The sequence below is a fragment of the Hermetia illucens genome, chromosome 5 (genome assembly GCF_905115235.1).
Source record: "Hermetia illucens chromosome 5, iHerIll2.2.curated.20191125, whole genome shotgun sequence".
In the NCBI taxonomy this organism is placed as follows: domain Eukaryota; kingdom Metazoa; phylum Arthropoda; class Insecta; order Diptera; family Stratiomyidae; genus Hermetia; species Hermetia illucens.
The window spans coordinates 114,665,582-114,685,859 of NC_051853.1; the positions used below are offsets into that span (position 1 = coordinate 114,665,582).

Below are 20,278 nucleotides of genomic sequence, written 5' to 3' on the forward strand. Positions count from 1 at the left end.
TCACCGAGAATGAGGAGGACAGGATACACCTGCTTCTCAGAACTCATTTCCCGGGGTCCTACCCCTCGGCGGCAGGCGACAGCAATCTGCCTGATACCCCAACAACGAATAAAAGGGGAAGGAAAGAGAGCTGGAAACTAGCAAAAGAGGTATGCTCAGAAGCTAGGATAAGATGGGTAGTGGGAACTTTTAAACCAATGAAATCTCCCGGAGTAGATGGCATTTTCCCAGCACTTATCCAGAGAGGCCTAGGAATTATCTTAGAGTCTCTTCTGAGGATGGTAAGGGGGAGCATAGCACTGGGTTACATATCAAGGGCATGGAGACGGGCATAAGTGGTCTTTATTCCGAAAGCGGGTAAAAAGGATCCTTTTCACCCTAAATCTTTCAGACCAATCTGCCTAACATCGTTCGTACTCAAAACGGTGGAGAAGGTCATAGACAACTCTATTAGAACTAACGTTCTAAAGCGTAATCCCCTACATCACTGTCAACACGCTTACCGGGCAGGACGGTCAACTGAAACTGCTCTGTATCAGCTGACAGAGGTACTATGGGACGCCATAGAAACAAAAGAAATTGCACTGTGCGCGTTTTTGGATATCGAAAGAGCATTCGATAACACATCGCACACAGAGATACAGGATGCCCTGAGCCGCAAAGGAGTGGGAAACACACTGGCACTCTGGATGGGCAAAATGCTAGAAAGCAGACAAATAGAGGTACAAACAGGCACAAATTCTATTATCATGAACACCACTCAAGGCTGTCCACAGGGTGGAGTACTATCGCCGCTGATGTGGAGTATGCTAGTGGATGAACTCCTGGACGTGTTAACTAATACTGGAATACAAGTCCAGGGCTACGCGGACGACATTGTTCTAATCTGTAGGGGCAAATATGATGATGATACCCTATGTGATAGAATCCAAACTGGATTAACGGTTACTAGTGCCTGGTGCAGGAAGGTGGGACTGCGGATCAACCCAATCAAAACCACCATAGTACCATTCACTAGGAGGCGTAAGCTGGATCACCTGAAAGCCATAACATTACATGATATGGAAGTGAAAAAAAATGGGGTTGCAGCCCGAAGATACTACTTTGGATATATACTGCAATAGTAAGGCCAATGATTACCTATGGAGCGGTAATCTGGGCAGAAAGAACCCAACTCAGCACACAAGCCAGGGAATTACATAAGCTCCAAAGGCTGGCTTGCGTATGTATCAGTGGCGCAATGAGGACATGCCCAACGGCATCCCTGGAGGTCCTTCTAGGATTAACCCCTCTGCATTTGCACATACAGATGCAGGCAAGGAGATCAATATTCAGGATGGCCGGTAGTATAAGTGAGGCGGGGAGCTGCCTAAATCGAAGGAAGATTGATATTTTTTCTAAGGCGGTATCCCGAATTACTGATACCGAGGGACAACATGACAACAAGGTTTCACTTCGATAAGAAGTTTGAAACACGTTGGAGTAACAAGGCAAACTGGGAGAGCGTGGCTGCGACATACGGCTTAAACCAGCAACTGATTATTTGGTACACTGACGGATCCCTCACAGCAGAGGGAGCGGGTGCCGGTGTCAATGGTCCAAGGAAAATGTACTTTGAGCCAATGGGCAGGTACACTAGCATATTCCAGGCGGAAATTTACGCCATAGACAAATGTGCTTCCTTTAATCTGCAAAGGAACTACAGGGGGCAGAACATAGCTATTCTCACCCATAGCCAAGCAGCGATCAAGGCACTTAGGTCCAACCAGGTGAACTCTAAACTGGTATGGGAATGCCTTGAGAGACTGAATACACTCGGTTCGTCCAACAAGGTCTGGATACTTTGGATTCCAGGCCATGCTGGGTTGGAAGGCAATGGGGCAGCGGATGAACTAGCCAAGAAGGGAACAGGGATGCCTTTACACGGGCCAGAACCCTTCTGTGGAATCGGAAACGGTTTCATGGCTATCTAATCTAAGAAACGAAGAGAAACGGTTGAGGGCCTACCAGGGATGGAGCAGTCCAGGGTGCTTATTGGGGGATACGAACCCATGCGCACAAAGGATTGCTTAAACCTCACCAAAAAGAACCTCCGAATCATAGTGGGAATTCTCACTGGTCATTGTCGGCTGAACTATCACCTAGGGAAGCTAGGGATATCTACGGACACTGCCTGCAGGTTCTGTGAAGAGGAGGACGAAACCTTTATGCACGTCCTGGGACAGTGTCCGGCACTTGTGCAAAGTAGGTCGATACATATGGGAGAACACTTAATACCAGATGCAAAACTGAAACTTCTGGAAGTGGGGAACATACTAAAGTTCCTAACGGTTTCAGGCCTGCTTGAGATACTATGATCAACAGGTACACTATAACCAGTAAAAGGGGCACAATAGTTCTTCAAGGACGCGGTGCGACTTTCCCTTAACAGAATAATAATAATAACCTAAAAGATTAATGACTAACATTAGTCAAGCCTGCAATACGTGTCCAGCCTGTTCGGGTAGGCTCTGACACTAAAGTGTTTGTGTGTCGGCTTAATAATAAAGAATCGAACTTAATAAATACGTGTTGGGCTTTTTTGGCCAAGAACATAGGCTAAGTGTCTGCCACTACCCTTGTTGGTGCACTTCGTGAGTGGTATCAGGTCCCTATTTTCGACTGTTAGTCTACCGGGACACAGGGGAAAAACAAAACTCAACAACAAATACTAGCAATAGTGCGTTTTCCTCCAAAGTTCATAGGATTGAGCTGATATAGAAGGCATTGCGAAGCCCAAGCATGGTAATGTGGCCGTTGCGTGATCTGTGAAATGAATGAAATGATCAATTTTCAGCTCCCGCTCTCTCTCACTCTCTCTTATCCATTAAATGTACAAACTGAAACCAGAATTGAAAAGTACTAATTGAGACCTTTCATTTGATATTCCACTTGACTACATTCGGTGAAAAAAATGTTATATCCTCCCTCCTGCATGTATGGAGTTTCTCCTGAAATTATAACCTACTGTATGCGTGGGAGTTTACAGTTCCCACCTTTGCACCAAATTGGAGGTTAATGGGTATGATCGTTTCTGACAAAAAGACAAATAGGTAAACAGACAGACAATAAACCGAATTTGAAAGGGTTTTGTTTTACATAAAGCCTTAAAAATGAAGAGATGTAAGCAGTATTCAGGACTATCAAGTAATTCAAGCAAAGATACCGTAAACGAGACAATATGAGGACAGACAACGAAATTAGCAAGGAAAATGAAGACACAATTATTCCCAGGCTTCTAAATCTCGGCTGAAAGTGTGGGTGCGATGAAGCACTGAAATAAGTAACCGACCGAAGAAGTAACCGCTATTTAGCCTTGAAATCAAATTAGGGGCTCATTACCAGTGGGATTTCAACAAAACCCCTGCAGATAGTTCTCTGTAGTTGAATACACCAAATTATTTGTCGAATCTGAATCGATAAGCAGAATCCAGAGAGAAAGAGGAGGAAAAATTATCTATCCAAAATCGCTTCTAGAGACAGAGGAACATCATTGTCAAACACTTCTAAAAGTATACAGTGGAAGATATTAAAGCGGTTCTAGAACCGATCGTTCTACAATTGTTCAAATATTGTGGATTAGACAAAGATTGGAGAAATGCTGGGAGTATAGTATTAAGATACACCAACTTTTCGAGGATGTCTTTAAGTTTGCAGTAATATCACCCGTAGTACTCCATATATGCTATATGAGCTAAAAGTTCCGCTGGAGCTAGTCACAAAGACTGCAAAAGTGAATATCCTGTCCACATTAGAAGTCGACGAAATCATGGTCGAAAAATGTGAGATTACCAACAGTTTGCAGAAAATCACCGTCGACGTGCTTAGATCCGAGTTTGCGGTTCGAACTGGAAAGTAAGGATCGAGAGGATAGGAAACGACGCATCAAAACGAAAGGTCAAATTTTACTTAATTTTACTTCCATACATAAGCAATATCTGCCCTTATGATCTGGTCAAAGCACGAAGCAATGAGAACATCATTACTTGACATATTGACAATATCTTAATGAAAAGTAATAAATATGCGTCAGATGAAAATCAAACTTATTTCTTCCTCATGCAGTTATTCCATAGTGCATTCAGCCATAGCTGGCTATCATAAGTAAACAAAACGATGACGTTGTTTTCTATGGTCATGGCTAAATTTAATTTGGATTAAGAAGGGGCCAATACGCGTCAGTTCATAGTAACGGCCCTTTAGTGAGCAATTGTTGTCGATTGCCTCAAATTCGGTGTTACCTTTGCAATTTCCCGGCGTTGTAGCCAGAAATTCATACGTAGCCTGGGGACTCCATGGAGTCTGTGCTCCGATCGAATTTTTTTACGTAGACTCCCCCACAAATATTATATTTGTGCCGGTAATGATACGATGATGACAACGCGGTTCTGTGCGGGACTCGACTACCACAGCTATTTCGCCCAACACTTAACACACATATTTTCCGATTGCAATGGAGAGCAGGGCAGGGTCTGATCAAATGGCAGAAACCACTGATTGCGTTCGGTGGGACTTTGTTGGCGCACGATAAGATTAGACAAGACACTGATTGATTTCCATTTTCGTTTTCACTTGCCCTCGATTCGTTCTACTCACTGTGCCCGAGCATATCGCCAAGTTCCCGAGATAATGTCGACGTAATAAAGAAAAAACACACGCGGCACTAAGCATCTAGTGCGATGCAAAAGCGTTCCGGGTGCGATTTTTGGGTCGTACGTGGCGAGTGGGCGCGTTGTTAATTAATTATTGGATCGGCTCGCTTCTAGCCACTATATTACACTAACTCACTCGGTCACTAAGAATCAAACATCTCAACCATAAGAACGGAAAGTCGCGTCATCGACCGGCTACCGTACAGCTGAACTGCTTGTTTGGGATAGTCAGAACCCGATTTCGATTGCGTCACTTCTTCACACAAGCGTTTTGAAAACTCTTGCGACCTTGGCTGGGCGGGAGGAGGTCGGCTTCGATTCTAGCTGGTAAATCACATGGAGTCATACGTCGCGCGAGTGGCTCCCGGTCTCTCCTCTTCTCTAAATTGTCCCGATTTGGCACGGCAGCTGAAGAAGAAAAACTCACTTGTCCTCGGAACTTCCTTTAAACTTTGACCTCCTTTCTCTGACAGCGCGCCGTGATCTCGAGCGCGAAATCAAAGAAACGTGGAACTGTTCCCACACTCATCACTTTTTCCAAAGTGAACTAACTCACGTCGGTCGCGACTATCAGAAGTGCCCGCAATTATTTGGTTCGAAGACTCAGCTTCTTGGAGCGCTAGTCAGCGACCAGCCAGCGGGACGCTGGGCTGGCAACAGTGATGTGATTCGTTAACGGAAGCTACTCGTTTTTCCGCACTAATGCTTTTCAGCCGTTCGCCAAACAATATTTGGAAACTTGTATACACTCCGCAATCGCTGTCCAGCACGACTCGAAAAGATAACCACGACCCGATAGCGATGGCCAACACTTCTTTTATGGATTTTTCTCAGGACCTAGGCAAGACTTTTCCTCTGTACCGGGGAGGACGTAGCGAATGTGGGAAACTTTCGAAAGCCCAACAACAGCACAAAAATAAAACTTTAGCGGCGTCGACATAACAACTCTCCTTGGACCTTCTTCTCAGACTTAAGATGAAAATTTGTCTTTGCGCGTTACGGCGCCATTTTGTCACTCACTCTCTGCGCCCCATAGCCATCCATTCGCCAATTTTCCTGCTGCGGCTTCTAGAATAATACAATCATCGCCGGGAAATCAGCCAGAAATATGAGCAAATGGGGTAGCAGCCGAATGGAAAGCTTGTCGGAGCAAAAGTGGCTTTGGGGTGGTGGAGTTTAAGAATGAAAGTGCAAGATGTATGCCAAAACTATCACCACTGCCTTTCAATCCCAGCGTGGCTGGCGGGTGAAGCCATGTCCTTTTCAACCACCGTTCGCCACCACCCACCACCCAAAGCTCTTGGTACTGCTTTGCCATCGCTTCGGCCATACGCAAACCACGCGGATGGTTTGCTTACTACGAATACATGAGATGTATCGTACCAAAAGGATAATCCAAGCGGGTAGATGAATCGAAACATTTCACGATACTGGATACGATTTATTGAAATTCACAAGAAATACATTTCTGATTGGTGACTATGTATGGTTCCATGCCACTGTCTCTCCTGACGTGGGGCTGGCTTTTGATCAATTAATCGCTTTAAGAAAACAGATTAAAGATTCAACAAAATTATAATTGAACTAGCTGACCCGGCAGACTTCGAACTGCCTCAATCGATTTGTCAGCTCGAACGATAATATTATGGCTATCAGATGGCATCTGATCCAATGCTATTTTGAACATGTTTACTAAATTGTTATTCTGATGCAGAAACATTTGTAATTCATGGACAATGGTTCTCTTCACTGTTGGATTATGAGCACAACGATTATCAACTTCCGCATTTGAATTGCCCATAAAATAAATTGGTAAAAATTGATAATCTGCATCAGGTACTGGTAACAGTGTCCCCAATAAGTGATAAATTTGTCCTTGTGTCTGTAATTTTTAAAAAATTGTCGATTAATTATTTCCGAGACATACATTTTAGTACATATTGAATATTATAAAAAAATATTATATACCAGAACCTTGAAAGTGGGCATGAAATTGTCCTGTATAATATGTGTAGCGCCAAATGATATCATCTGGAAACAGCTGTTATATTTGTGAATATTGGCCAAGAAGTGCTTAGAATCATTTCCAATCCCAGAAACTAAAGATCGTAAAGGATCTGGTGGTGGGAGCAATTGTGGCAATTTTACTTTGCCTCCAGCACAACATAATCCAGTAGATTCATGAGTGTATTTTAACGCCTTACAATATTTACAAATTATTTTCATTTCCCCAATTGTTACCAATTTGTCAGCACTATAATCAATTGCCGGATCATAGTGCAATGCAGCTCGTTCAAGAATCACAGGAGCATTCCGTCTGCGGATTCGATCAATCGCATTATGTCGTGATTGCTGTTGTTGTGTTTGATGTGCACGAACTCGTTGTATTCTAAGCCTATCTACTTCATTATCACTCACTAAATAACGCAATTCTGACATAGCAATACGACTATTTTCTTGATCTGTCTCTCTCTGGTCATCAGTGCGGTTAGCAGTCAGGTCGTCTTCTCCTCGGCATCGTAAATTGTAAATAATCAAAGTGAGAAAATTTTTCGCTCACTTAGCAGTAAAGTGTCACAATCGCAAAATATCCAAAAAAGAGCACATATACTGGAATGCCACTATCCCAAAGGATCATCAAAATAAAGAAAGTTCTCGCGCACTCATAGATATCGTAACACAATATCGTAATACTTCTTTCCGTGTTCTAAAGTGCAAGAGGATGGATTGACATATTAGTTGGTTGTCAAATATTATCGTTGCATTCAAAAATTTAATTTGTAACAAAACTTAATATCTAGTCTAGGTAGTCTAGTTTGGTCTTGAAATATTTATGGAAATTCAGAGAAGGTTTAAACGGTGAGAAACAAAAATACTAAAAACAGAAATTCTATTTTCCAATACAACATGTTCTGAGCTGTGAAACATTTGATGTCTTTTGTCTTTTTAGAAATAAAAGATTGTCACTTGGTTGTCATACAGGGTGCGGCAGCATAACTTCCTTTTTTCAAAACGCAATAAAAACTATTGTATGCATCGGAAAATATTTATTTATTTTTTATAATGTAGGTACATGTCTAAAGTTTTTATTTACATTGTTTTGAAGATCAAATCTGTTAGGTGACGTCCCCCATTCTCCATACATTGCGTAAACCGATTTCTGGCGTTTATCTTGACTCTTGTTAGCATAGCAGGTGTTATGTTGGCAATTTCTTCTTGGATGTTGATCTTCAAATCTTGTAGGGTTCTTGAACGGTTCACATAAACACGGGATTTCAAAAAACCCCATGGAAAAAAATCACAAGGGGACAGATCGGGAGAGCGTGCCTGCCATTCCAAATCGCCTCTAATTGAGATAAGGCGCTCTGGAAAGTGCTCCCTCAAAACAGCCGTCGATGCTCTAGAAGTCTGTGCTGTTGCACCGTCTTGTTGGAACCAAGTGTCCCCCAAATCCAAATTTTCCAGCCGTGAGAAAAAAAATTTTGTAGCATGTTTGCATACCGGTCCGAATTCACTGTCACTGTAACCTCATTTTCCTCAAAAAACCAGGGACCAATAATTCCAGCTGAGGAAATTGCACACCACACTGTGACTTTGTGGAATGCAAAGACTTTTGATGCAATTCTCGAGGGTTGGGGTCAGCCGAGTAGCGCCCAAAACGAGCGATTCCGAAATGCACGCTGTGTTGCAATAACCGAACATCCGCTTGAAAAGTAAACCTCAACGGCAAAGACACGCTCCTCACTATTCCAACGCATGATGGCGACTGAACCATGTCGGGACAAAACTTTACAGTATCCCCTCTTGAACGAGACCACTAGCGCTCCGCTATGACATCAACTAACTGAGTGGCGCGCATTTTAAAAAAGGAAGTTATGCTGCCGCACCCTGTATGAGGTCCGATGAACATTGTGAGTGATTAAACTTTATTGAATATCAATTAAGTTCAAATTGACTCTAAATTTTATTTAGAAAAAAACGTTTATATGGGAAGAAGAAAATTACCGGCAATTATTCGAATTTTTCTCACCTTTTAAACCTTCCCTAGACCTCCACGGACATTTCAAAACCAAGATAAGATAAATCCGTTCAGCCGTTCTCGAGTTTTAGCGAGACTAACGAACAGCAATTGATTTTTATATATAAGAAGATTACTGCTACTGGCTTTGCCATTGCATACTAGAAGTCCTTCCTTATGTTTCACTGGAATATATGCATACATGCGAATTTTGCACAAGCAATATGGGTACATATGTGTAATAAAAATTCGACAATTTCTCACTTCACCTCATAAGAGACTACTAAAAGGGATGGGACTTTTTATTCTCGCTCCTGATATGCGAAAAACTATATATGTGTACTATATTTTAGTAATTTCCAGCAAGAACAACTCTATTATTAGCTTGTGACTACTCCGATCAAATCAAATTGGTGGTATTGATGATATTATTGGAGGTATGTATGTTATCAGCGAAGATATCAAATAGCGAATTAATCGATTAAAAGTGGTAGTTGTGATGACTAGTTTACTTTCAGAAAGTGTAACGTTGCATCGACGCCGTAGAATCATTTTAATTTACGAATTCTATGGGAACATAAGCCCGGAAAATAGAGAGATATGTAAGGTACATGAAGAGGAAAAAAGCTTCAGTGCATCCATTAAATATTTGGTGTAATTTTTAAGGGTTCAGAAATGTTATTTTATTTCCCGTTTTTATAAAGTTGTAGGAAAGAAATTATTTTATTTTCCGTTTAACCATCCATTCTCCTCGTAGTTTTCGGTTGAGCAGATAACCACTAAAAGAATTAAGAATTGATAAGGGGATTCATTTTGACAGAGACTTGTTTCTTGCTACGTCCCATCATCCATTTAGTCGTATTAAACTCATCCTAATATGTTACAGCTCCCCCTCGGACACCCCCTTGTCGTAATGAGGGATCCTGTAGAGGTTACTACTACCCTAAGGGTGTTCAAACATGAATATGGAAGCTGTGGATTTTAACTCTCCAAGTGGTAAGAAATCATGGACTTCGCGACTTCGCGACCATGAGCAATCAGGAATGAAAACATGGGCGTGACTGCACCACTAGTTGTGGTAATGTCCAGAGAAATCGTTCGCAAGGAGGCGAAAACTTCGGCGGAAGAGGGGATAAACTGCTAACAAACGGAAACCCACACTGGGCGCCCCAGACTCCTCTGTCAGCGGTAATGCACGCAAGAAGCGTAAGAACAACACATTTGTGGTGGGCAACGCTTTAGGGGCGTACATCCGTCAGCCTCGCGGGGATTAGTATCAGTGTGCCGGGAGTTGATCAAATCAGCGAGAGCAATCTCAATGAAGCTGGTCCTTCCAATAGGAAAACAAACACGAGGACGGGAAGGAAGAGGACGTATACGCAGTTCTGACCCCTACCAGGCAAGTTTCCTCCAAGAATGGCAAAATATCAGAAGGACAATCTATCATCTTCCGATTTAACAATCAAGGTCTTCGCGATGGGCTTCTCCTTTTGGAGTATACTGATGGGGCTGCTTTAAAGTAAGTCCAGCAGGTAATCCCGATTTTGAATTCTGGAGGTCGATTTAAGTTCGCTATTGACTGAGCTACGTAGGACAGAACATGTCAGATGTTGGTTACCATGGAAAGAAGGCAGGGGACATCGTCCGCGTGTTGGGTGAATAGTACCCGGACATGGACTTCGGACACTGGAGGGTAAAGTCCATGGAACGCCAAGAAGGACAAATCTACCAATGTTGAGGGTTTCAGCTTGATATTCTAAGTGGACCAAAAGAGTCTGAATGTGCTCAGCGACAGTCACCATATGGTGCTCCACTTTTTCCTCAATAGGTTGAAATTCAATCAAGAAACTGAAGAGGATCATCTACATTTTGAGAGCGAAGAACAATAATGGTCTTCGACTAACACAAGATAGAGCAAATTGCAACACCTTAGGCGCGCGGAGGATAGTGCATAGAGTGGCAGAACCCGGAGGGAAACCAGAGACGTGAATGAAACTGACTTTATGCTAGTTTGTGTGATCGGATCTATGCAAACCGGATACCGCAAACAATCCCCTAAATAAGCTGTTTTGTGCAATATTATCTAACTTCGTTAGTCAGCAGCTAGGCAATGTCTTTCAACAGCCACAATAAAATCCTAGACGGAGCACAACGAGAACTCTGGGCATTTTCAATTGACTACGTTACACGGTGGAAAATCGGCCTTGTTTTGGAAAGTTTCAGCACGTCATTCGTTACCGGCAGATTAAGAATAGAATACGGAATCGGAATGAATGTATTCAAGGAAAGAAACTAACATGATGTTTTTCCTGATTGTGGAAATGAAAACTTCACCCTTTTCAAGGGGCGGAAAACGGTTCATTAGGAAGATGATTTTGAAAATCTTATGTACTAGATTGCCAGCCGATAAGTTACTGTTCCTTGCACTCGCTTATTAAAATACAAAAAATATTGGAAGTTCTCATACCCGGAAGAATTTCTACTTCAGTCCTGTATTCAGTACATTGAAGTTTGCATGTTTAATAGTTGCCCACACATTTGTCAGATTAATGGCGAGAGGAACAATATCATAGTTGCCCCTGCTTATTTATCGTATGATTCGTTGTGTCCTCCACTGATGAAAGAACTAAAGGATCTGGTAACGTGTGCAGAATCAAGCGGTCTCGAACTGTTAATACCTTGTGATTCGAAAGCTCATCATATTTGTTGATGCAGTAGCAACTACAATTCAATGGGAGAGAAGCTTTTTGATTTCATCACTTCAGCTCGTCTCATGACTCCACACGTAGGATGCGCCTCTACGTTCGTGGGACCGAGAAGAAGTGACCTAACAATTTGTACTTCAAAGGTATTAGAGTTGATTACAGACGGGTGGTAGATGAATTCTCACTGACGATCACCGATACCTAGAATTCAATCTGACTATTGCGGGCGAACAATCTGTAATACAAAGATGGAACCCAAGGAAAACGGACTGGACAAAGTTCGATGAACTTCTTGGCAATAAAGTACAGCTCCCTAGGTATCCAAGGGCTCCTTTGGGGCTTGAAGATGAATTGAAAACTCTGAATTGCACACTTTTAGAGCGCTATGAAAACGTTCAACCTATTTCCCGAAGCCAAAGCGGTAAAACAGTTCCTTGGTGGAACCAGGAACTGCAAATGCTTGGCAAATCAACCGGGCGAATTCTGCATCGTGCTTGTAAAAGCAATAAGGGTGAAGGCTGATTAAACTTCCGGGATTCGCAGCGTAAATATAAGAGACTCGTTAAGTATTTGAAACGAGCCTACTTTAGAGCGTACCGTGAGGAACTATCCTAATCCAAAGAACTTCAGGGAGATCAATTTGAGTTCATTTTTGATGAAAGGTTTGGTGGAAATTCCTGTGAGTCTGCTCTTCATTTTTTGGTTTCAAACATATAGGATGCAACTATGAAGGGTGAGTACGCGATGCGGTAGTTCATGAACATTGAAGTGCCATTGAACGTGCACCTCTTCAAAAACTTTATGATGCCGATGTTGATAATACTTTGATTAAATGGATCTACGCAATGCTAACGCGGAGATTGCTGTGTGCTGAAGTGGGTGCCGATCGCTACCTAACAGCAGAAGCAACGAAGGCTGCCCCTAAGTAGGCGTGCTATGCCACTTCTGTGGGGTATGCTGCACTACTATGCGACCTGCAAAATTTGTCAATACTCGCTCCAGCTTATGGTGGTGACGTGGCTGTTCATGCTGTTTATCCAAATATTAGAACGGTGTGTAGAAATATATAATGCGCCGTTGATTTGATAGACAGTTGGTACCTCAGGCATGGCCTTTCAGTTAATCCTAATAAAACCACGATGAATTTGTTTACTAAAAGGAGAAAACTAGATGGATTTTGCCTCTCAGAGATGAGGGTACAACTTTCCAACTGTCCGAAGAAGTGAAATATTTGGGAGTCACTCCAGATAAAAAGCTTCTTTGGAACAAACATGTAGAGGTAAAGTTGAACCAAGTTCTTACAGCTCATGAGCTGTGCAGACGGACCTTTACCGTGACATGGTGACTGAGGCCTCATGTGGTAACGTGGATATACGTTACTATCATTAGGCCGATGTTCACTCATGCATCCGTAGTGTGGTGGGTTAAGATAAGACAAAAAACTTCTACCACAAACTAGCCGCACTGCAAAGAACTGTATCTGGGTATTACCAGTGCTATAAGTGCATTACTCAATTTGCAGCCCCTGGATATATTTATTCAAAGTAGTGCAATGAGAGCAGCTCATAGACTAATTCGATTGGATCTATGCACAAACAACGGACGTGGGGGAAACAGAACATTGGAAGAGTTATTGGCAGAACTGAATCCAGTTCTTACATGCCTTCTGATTCTCGTGTCCCCACACATCCGCTTGATAGAATATATTAAGTAAGTCTGAAACGAAGAGAGAACTGGGAAATACTAGAAAAATGAGTGGCGGGATATACGGAATTCTTCTACACCGATAGCTCAAAAACAGAACAGGGTTCTGGAGCCGGAGTCTACCTCTCGAATAAAAACGAAAAGTGAACATTTCCTTTGGGGCAATATGCAAAGGTTTTCCAAGCTGAAGTATATGCGATCCTAAGGGCAGCAAAATAGGTGAATGACGAGCGGTTGAAGGGCAGGCGCATCGCAGTCTGTAGTGATAGCAAGGTTGGCTTCTAAAATGAACTCAATACTTAGCGGGTTTTCAAAAAAGGGTATCATTCAAAAATTATCAATCATTCGAACAGACTACACTCTACTCTACCCATTGTGTTTTATGCATCGATACCACAATATTTGGTGCGGCAGTCCTAAAATGCAGGTCACATCTCGACGTCAGTGCGTTATTACGCGTCACGCTCCTTTATCAGAAAGCCAATATCGATTTTTACTTGGAAAACTTTTGATTGGTACTCCACATGATTATCATTTTCTCGTGTATACAAACGGAAAATCATGTGATTCACAGCATCGTGGCAGTTTCCAGACAATAGATAACCCCATGTTATAAGTACAGCCAAAAAAATGAAGACAAACTTTTACATATTCCCTAGATATAGTCTCAAATCGAATTTGAATAAAACAAAATTTTTGTCGATCAATCCTCTGAAAACCAAGCAACCAACAACATCAAACCGCACTGGTCAAACGGGAAGAATAAAGGTAGGAAAATACAACATTGAGACCGTTGATAATTTCTCCTATCTAGGGTCGAAAATCACAACCGATAACAGCTACGATGATGAAATCTGCCCACGGTTCTTGTCAGCCAACAGAGCCTACTTCAGCTTACAAAAACTGTTCCGCTCGAAACGTCTCACCATAGGGTCAAAGCTCTTACTGTACAAGTCAACGGTGTTGCCAGTCCTCATGTATTCCTCGGAGACTTGGGTACTTAGCAAGAAGAACTGCGAAATCTTGGCCGCGTTCGAAAGAAAAATCCTCCGAAGAATTTTTGGCGCCCTACATGAGGATGGATTCCGTAGCCTACATAACGACCAAATCTATGAGCGATACCATGACCGTCAGGTTGTGGATAAAATCCAGCTCAATAAATTACGGTGGGCGGGTCACTTAATCCATATGGATGAGGATGATCCAGCCCGAAAAGTCTATAAGGGCAATATCTATGGTAGAAAAAGAAAACGAGGCAGACCCTACCTGAGATGGAGCGAGACAGCTTTTAGTTATATCGAATTGGTGGACTTCAGCGCAAAACCGGGATGTCTGGAGTTCCTTATTAAGGCAGGCCTAGACCGGATACCGGTTATTGCGCCGTTGATGATGAATCCTCATGAAACAGAACTGAGTGATTTAAATATCTCAGGTCAATGTTATCAGCCAATGGAGAACTGTGTTATGAAATTGCTTCAAGAATTAAAGCAACCTGGATGTGGGGTTCCACAACTGCTTTTCCTTGTGAGCGACGTATCAACGAACGTCTCAAGTGTAAAATTTACCACAATGTCGTCCGCCCTGTTGCTCTCTATGGTTCTGAGCATTGGCCGACGATAAAGGACAATGGACGGCGTCTTGCGATAATAGAGACGGCGATTGTAATCACATTCGAAATGAGGGCGTGACCGATATGGGGTTGAACCGATATTGGGAAAATCGTGAGAAAAGCGTATGGTCACGTAATTCGCGCTAACGAGAATTCACTAGCCAAGATTGGTCTGAACATCGAAGTCGATGGTAAGTGCCCAAAAGGCAGACTGCATTTCATATGCCATGACGCTTTTTTTTCGAACATATTGGATGTGTAGATTCTGAGAATGTTCTTTCTTTCCTTTTTTAATTCTTCACTCCTCCCATGCAAAATTTACTTTTTTCATCATGTGCCTATATTTAAGTAATACAATATTGGAAGCCCTTTGCAACAAATAGAGGACCTCGTAAAATCATATTACTCACTGCTTGTGTGAGGGATTGACCGCACACATTAAACCGGTTTTCAGGTGTGTCCCTTACTAAAAATACAAACAAATCGAAAAGCGGAAGTTCGACGTTTCAGGTATAAAATGTTTTGTGTATTTGTTATGGTAGAAAATATGTATTTAGTATAACAGATTTTTCACTTCAGTATGATATTGGGTAGCAGTAAATTTACAAGAAAAAGATAACTTTCACAATTAAAACTTTTCCAGTTATAAAATTTGGTGATATCATGTTTTATTTTATAACCTATATTACTGCCATTTCTGATTCTGGGATAAAAGGGTTTGCAGTCAATTTCCTAAAAACGGAGTAATATAATATGTATTATATTATACACGTATTATATTATTTATATTATATATATCTATTCGATAGAGCCAAATGGCGAAGCCGATCACGACGAGCCGACCCCGCTTGTGAACGGGACAAAGGCTGAAGAAAAAGAAGAATAATATGTATTATTAAAAAACACATATACATTATTTCGGGAACCAGCCAACCGCTACTCCTATGTGCTTTAGTGACAACAATTATCACATAGGGACAACTTCGTTTTTAAGATTTTTCGGTTGCTAGCTTCTGAGAATGAGTCTGTGAAAGAAGTGGTAACTCCTACTTCCTGAACTCCTCTGCTGCTCATGATATCAAAATTAATACCTCGAACTCTTATTTGATATTTTACATGACTATATTCGGCAGAAAAAAGAATTACAGGCTTAAGCACCTACAATGGAAAGAAGCAACCAGAATCAGGAAGTGTGATAATTAGGGGACCGCAAAGAAAAATCCTCAAAAAGTTACTTTTAATTTTGACCTGCAGGATGTGCTCTCAACTCCACTTGCTGGGCCTGTTTCTACTTCATCATATGGGAAACGGGTGGAGGATAAAACTGATGGAGTAAAAAAATGCGACCCGTGTTCAGGTGATACGTCGACTCTCATAGCTTTCATAAAATTAACAACGAAAACGAACTGCGGATTCTTCAGTTGGATATTCTTTGGAAGTACTTGATTTGCCGGAAAGAGAACCACAAACAAACGTGGGTCTCCAGACCACTTTCAACAGATTGACGGCGTGCTAATCGAACGCGGCTACTTCTCAGTGTTGATCAATTTCAGAATATGCAGGAGGGCCAATATAGACGCAGGCTACTATCTCGTTAGCATGGTGCTTAGGGCTCGAATAACTTTACCTAAAATTGCTTCTGAGAATATGGTGACAATAAATATTGGAGCCAACAACATCTTGCATAAAACCTATAAAGGACAAAGAAATTCCGCAATAACCACATCTATCAGATATCTTGGAGAGGAAAGAAACGGTCCGTGTATTTCATCGGTTTCAGAATCGCAAGCCGTACACGCGAACTGGTTAAATAGGGAGGTGACCAGTTGTACCAAGCGGTTTATCAACTTATGCTAAAGTTGTGGTACAGAAAATCAATGATTAGCAATGAGGCATTATCTGTCCCACCTTGCCTATGAGGGGGGACTGAATACCAGAAGTTCGGCGTTTTCAACCAAATTTGAGAGTATCAGGCTCTATATTATAGTTTATACTACGTTCTATATTATAGTCTATACTACGGTGACTCTATAATCCTAGGATGAATTTCAAGGGGGTCTTCAATCAATTTATAAACAAATATAGTAATATACTATTATTAGCTTTATTGAGCAGGCATCGGCATGGAGGGTTTTTCAGGACCTAGACACGTGTGGTAGCAACTTCGTGATTTTTTTCAGATTTGGAGGTGGGGTAGCAGCTCAGAACGAGTTCTAGAAATAAAACAGGTAACGTGATGATGTGTTCACTGTTATGGATGAAAAACATGTCCGCAACGGGAGGCTTCAACCAGCAGTTGCAACAAGATTGGAAATTACTCCTCGAGCTCGACCGGTGAAGGAGCCGGATGGCAGGGGGTTTCTTGAACTGACAGTTCCCTTTCTCCTCTCCCCTCCCGTTGGTGAAAGGAATTCTATGATTTGAAGGCTCCGCAAGGCGGGAGAGTTCAGGGACTAGCCCGAAATAATGTGACAAACGGTTCCAGGCTAGCTCTCTGATGATGGGGAGGTGTTTAGTTGGTAGTCCGACCCCTCTTGCCATCTTTATACTTTACCGATCACCACCACGAAGAATCTGCTGCTGAGTGGTCTAAACTTCAGTTTAAACTTTAACACGGGAGTATCTCCATGTTTTGTATGCTGTCCGCTTTCAATTATATGATAATTCGCGTTAACACAGTATTCTATTTTCATTATGTTAATGCTAGTTTATATTTGTTTTGCCCATTAAAAGGGTTTTCTATTTATATAATATACCATAATCTATATATTGACATAATCTAAATAAGATCGATGCTACTTATTTTGTCATTTTTTGAATCACTATCTCTTAGCAGCTCGATTCCGAACAAACATATCGTTGCCATCACTTTCATCACCACTATTACTTCCCGAACAATTGTCAGGGCAATCTGCTGTGTTGTTTAAATAAAACCCTCCGGTCTTATTTTTTTCGTTCATCGCGAAAGGTAAATTTTTTGAAACTGCCATAAAGTGCCGATTAATAGGCTACCGGTCGGTAAGCGTTGGCAACAAAAAGTCGAGTATTCCATGCGGCTGCAGATCAATCGGATAACAGTAAAATGAGATCTGCATAATATGTAATGCACATCGATTTTAAATACGGGAAAATATTTCGATACGCCTCAAAGCACCCACAGGCCCTTATTGAAGCAGTTGCTCAATCTCACACTTGACAGCTTCAGGCAAGTTTCACATAATAAGGGCTTCTGGTTGCAAATAGAGAAAAACATAGCGAAAGCTCAAGCGACTACAAGTTCTAAACAGTGTTATTATTTTGTTCCTGAACAAATTGAAGCTCATCAGCACGTTATTGTTTTTTTCTCATTTTCCAAAGCCAGAAATTGCTTTTCAGGATCGCCTGAAACGAAATTAGCACTCTTTGCTGAATGTTGATAGCGATTGCGACAGACACAATTCTTAGGAGCCGCGTGGACCCTATATAATTACCTTTGAAGGACATTTAGTAACTTTCTGTCACTTTTTATCACCATAAATTGTTCGCTTCCGGCAACACTGTTCAGGACTAACGGACCCTACCCTTATAAAGGGGTGAAATTGGGAAACTAAACTTTTAATGATTCTCATGAGCGAAAAGCTCCACTGAAACTTACAATTACTGAAGCTTGCATATTTGCTCTTATTCAGCACATCAGCCGCTGAGCAGAAACAAGCTTTTGGATGTTAAATCGGCTAAACTGGTTGTAGCCGTAGAATCCGTAAGTAACTACGAGCTTTGGATCGAAATCCCTCTCAGAAAAAGCAACAGACCTGCTTAGCAAAACCTCTTCAGCCGAAAAACTGATTTCCTGACATCTCATTGAATTTGCGATTCCCTTGAAGGAAATTCGATTCCGATAATCACTCAATCGAGTGAAGCTGTCGGAGCGTCAATCAGCACCACATTATCGCCGAATTAGCATCTTCGTGAGAACTGCAATAATATAGAGCCGAAGGGATGATTTAAATGGTGAAATGCGGAAATGCGCTGTGCAGTATTGCGTTGTGCATTTCTATTCACAGTTGCAGGTATATTTTCATTCAAATACTTTTCACCAGATCCCACTATCTCTTCCTTTCGGATACCACCTTGTCGTGGTGGGGGAGGATGGAATTGTTCAAAAACACATAAAGATGGAAACAATGGATTGTAACTCTCTAAGTGGTATCGGGTCATAGACTTCGAATTCACCCTTCAAAGTTGCTGGCGAACAGTCTGCAATATGAAAACGGATTCCTAGAAAAACGGATTCGACAAATTTCAATGAACTCCTTGGCGACAAAGTGGAGCTCCCCAGGCGACTAAGGACCCATTTGCGAATAGAAGACCGATAGGAAGCTCTCAATCACACACTTCTAGAGTGCTTTGAAGAGGTTTGCCCCATTTCCCCGAGGCTAAAGCGATAAAACCATTCCCTGGTGGAAGACTCAGATCAACCAAACACCTTCTAAATCGTGGTTGGCAGAGCAATAAGAATGAAGATTAGTTAAACTTCCGGAACTCACAGCGTGCATATAAGAGCCTCGTAAAGTGTTCAAAACGAAACACCTTTAAAGCATACTATGAGGAACTAGAAGGTGAAAGGAAGAATTAAAGGCTGTGCAGAGTTCTGAATAAGGATGAGTCGGCCAAGCTAGACTTTCTTGGAAAACTGGATGGAACATTCACAAACTCCAGGGTTGAGTTTATACGGACTCTCTTGGAAGTACACCACCGGGGAGAACAGGTTTCAGGGAGCGGTTGTTACGAATGAAAAGGCGACAGCTGCTACATTATCCTTTAAAGACCACAAAGCACCTGGCATGGAAGGCATCCAGCGATACTAAAGGAGGATAGAGAGTGCCTAGAGAAGATTCTAAAAAATATTTTTCGTGGATCTCTTACTCCAGTTGGACTAGTTATTCTCTTCCTCAGTGAGTTTTTGTCTGAACCGCTTATGGACCAAGCACGTAAATCTACGTATTTAAGGACATACTGATCCATAAGTTGAGGAAAAGGAGAACTGGTCCTCGAAATATATGTACGAGCAATAAAAAATCATTATTAGGGATTTAGATAATAAAACTTTCGTCTTTATTTTCCATTAATATGCAATGGTCTTTCAGGCTGAAGTGTATGCGATCCCTAGTGCGGGAACCTGGCTGATTGACGAGCGGTTGAAGGGCAGGCATCGCAATTTGCAGCGATGGTCAAGCTGCATTCGGGGCGTTGAGTAGTTTTTGAGCGTATGTACAGAATAGGAATTCTGATCCGGGATCCGAAGAATATTTTTTGTATGAGTGCCCCGCCTATGGACAAATCAGGCATCAGATCATTGATACTGATGTGCTCCATCTGCAGCGGGTAGCCTCACATCCACTAACGGAAATCCGGCGATACATAATTTATTCCATTAGACGGAGAAATCGAGTACAATGGGCAGCTAGGGATTAATTGCTCGGCGTAGATATCGTTGCTTTTGTTTCTTCTTTTCCTTCAACCTCTGTCCCGTTCACAAGCGGGGTCGGCTCGTCGTGATCGACTTCGCCAT

General features: G+C 41.9%; 1 protein-coding gene across 12 annotated transcripts in view; it reads right to left on the reverse strand.

Moving 5' to 3' along the window:
* The window catches only part of LOC119657797 (cAMP-specific 3',5'-cyclic phosphodiesterase), a 636,985-nt gene that overhangs the window by 124,936 nt on the left and 491,771 nt on the right, over positions 1–20,278 (reverse strand). Inside the window, exon 1 of one of the 12 annotated variants that reach the window (XM_038064889.1) lies at positions 5,119–5,701. The exons of 9 other annotated variants lie outside the window; for them this stretch is intronic. The gene's annotated coding sequence lies outside the window, so the exon portion shown is untranslated. Of the gene's footprint in view, positions 1–4,476; positions 5,702–20,278 lie in introns of those variants that run through there. 2 more of the 12 variants (XM_038064888.1, XM_038064887.1) reach the window with 2 other exon arrangements.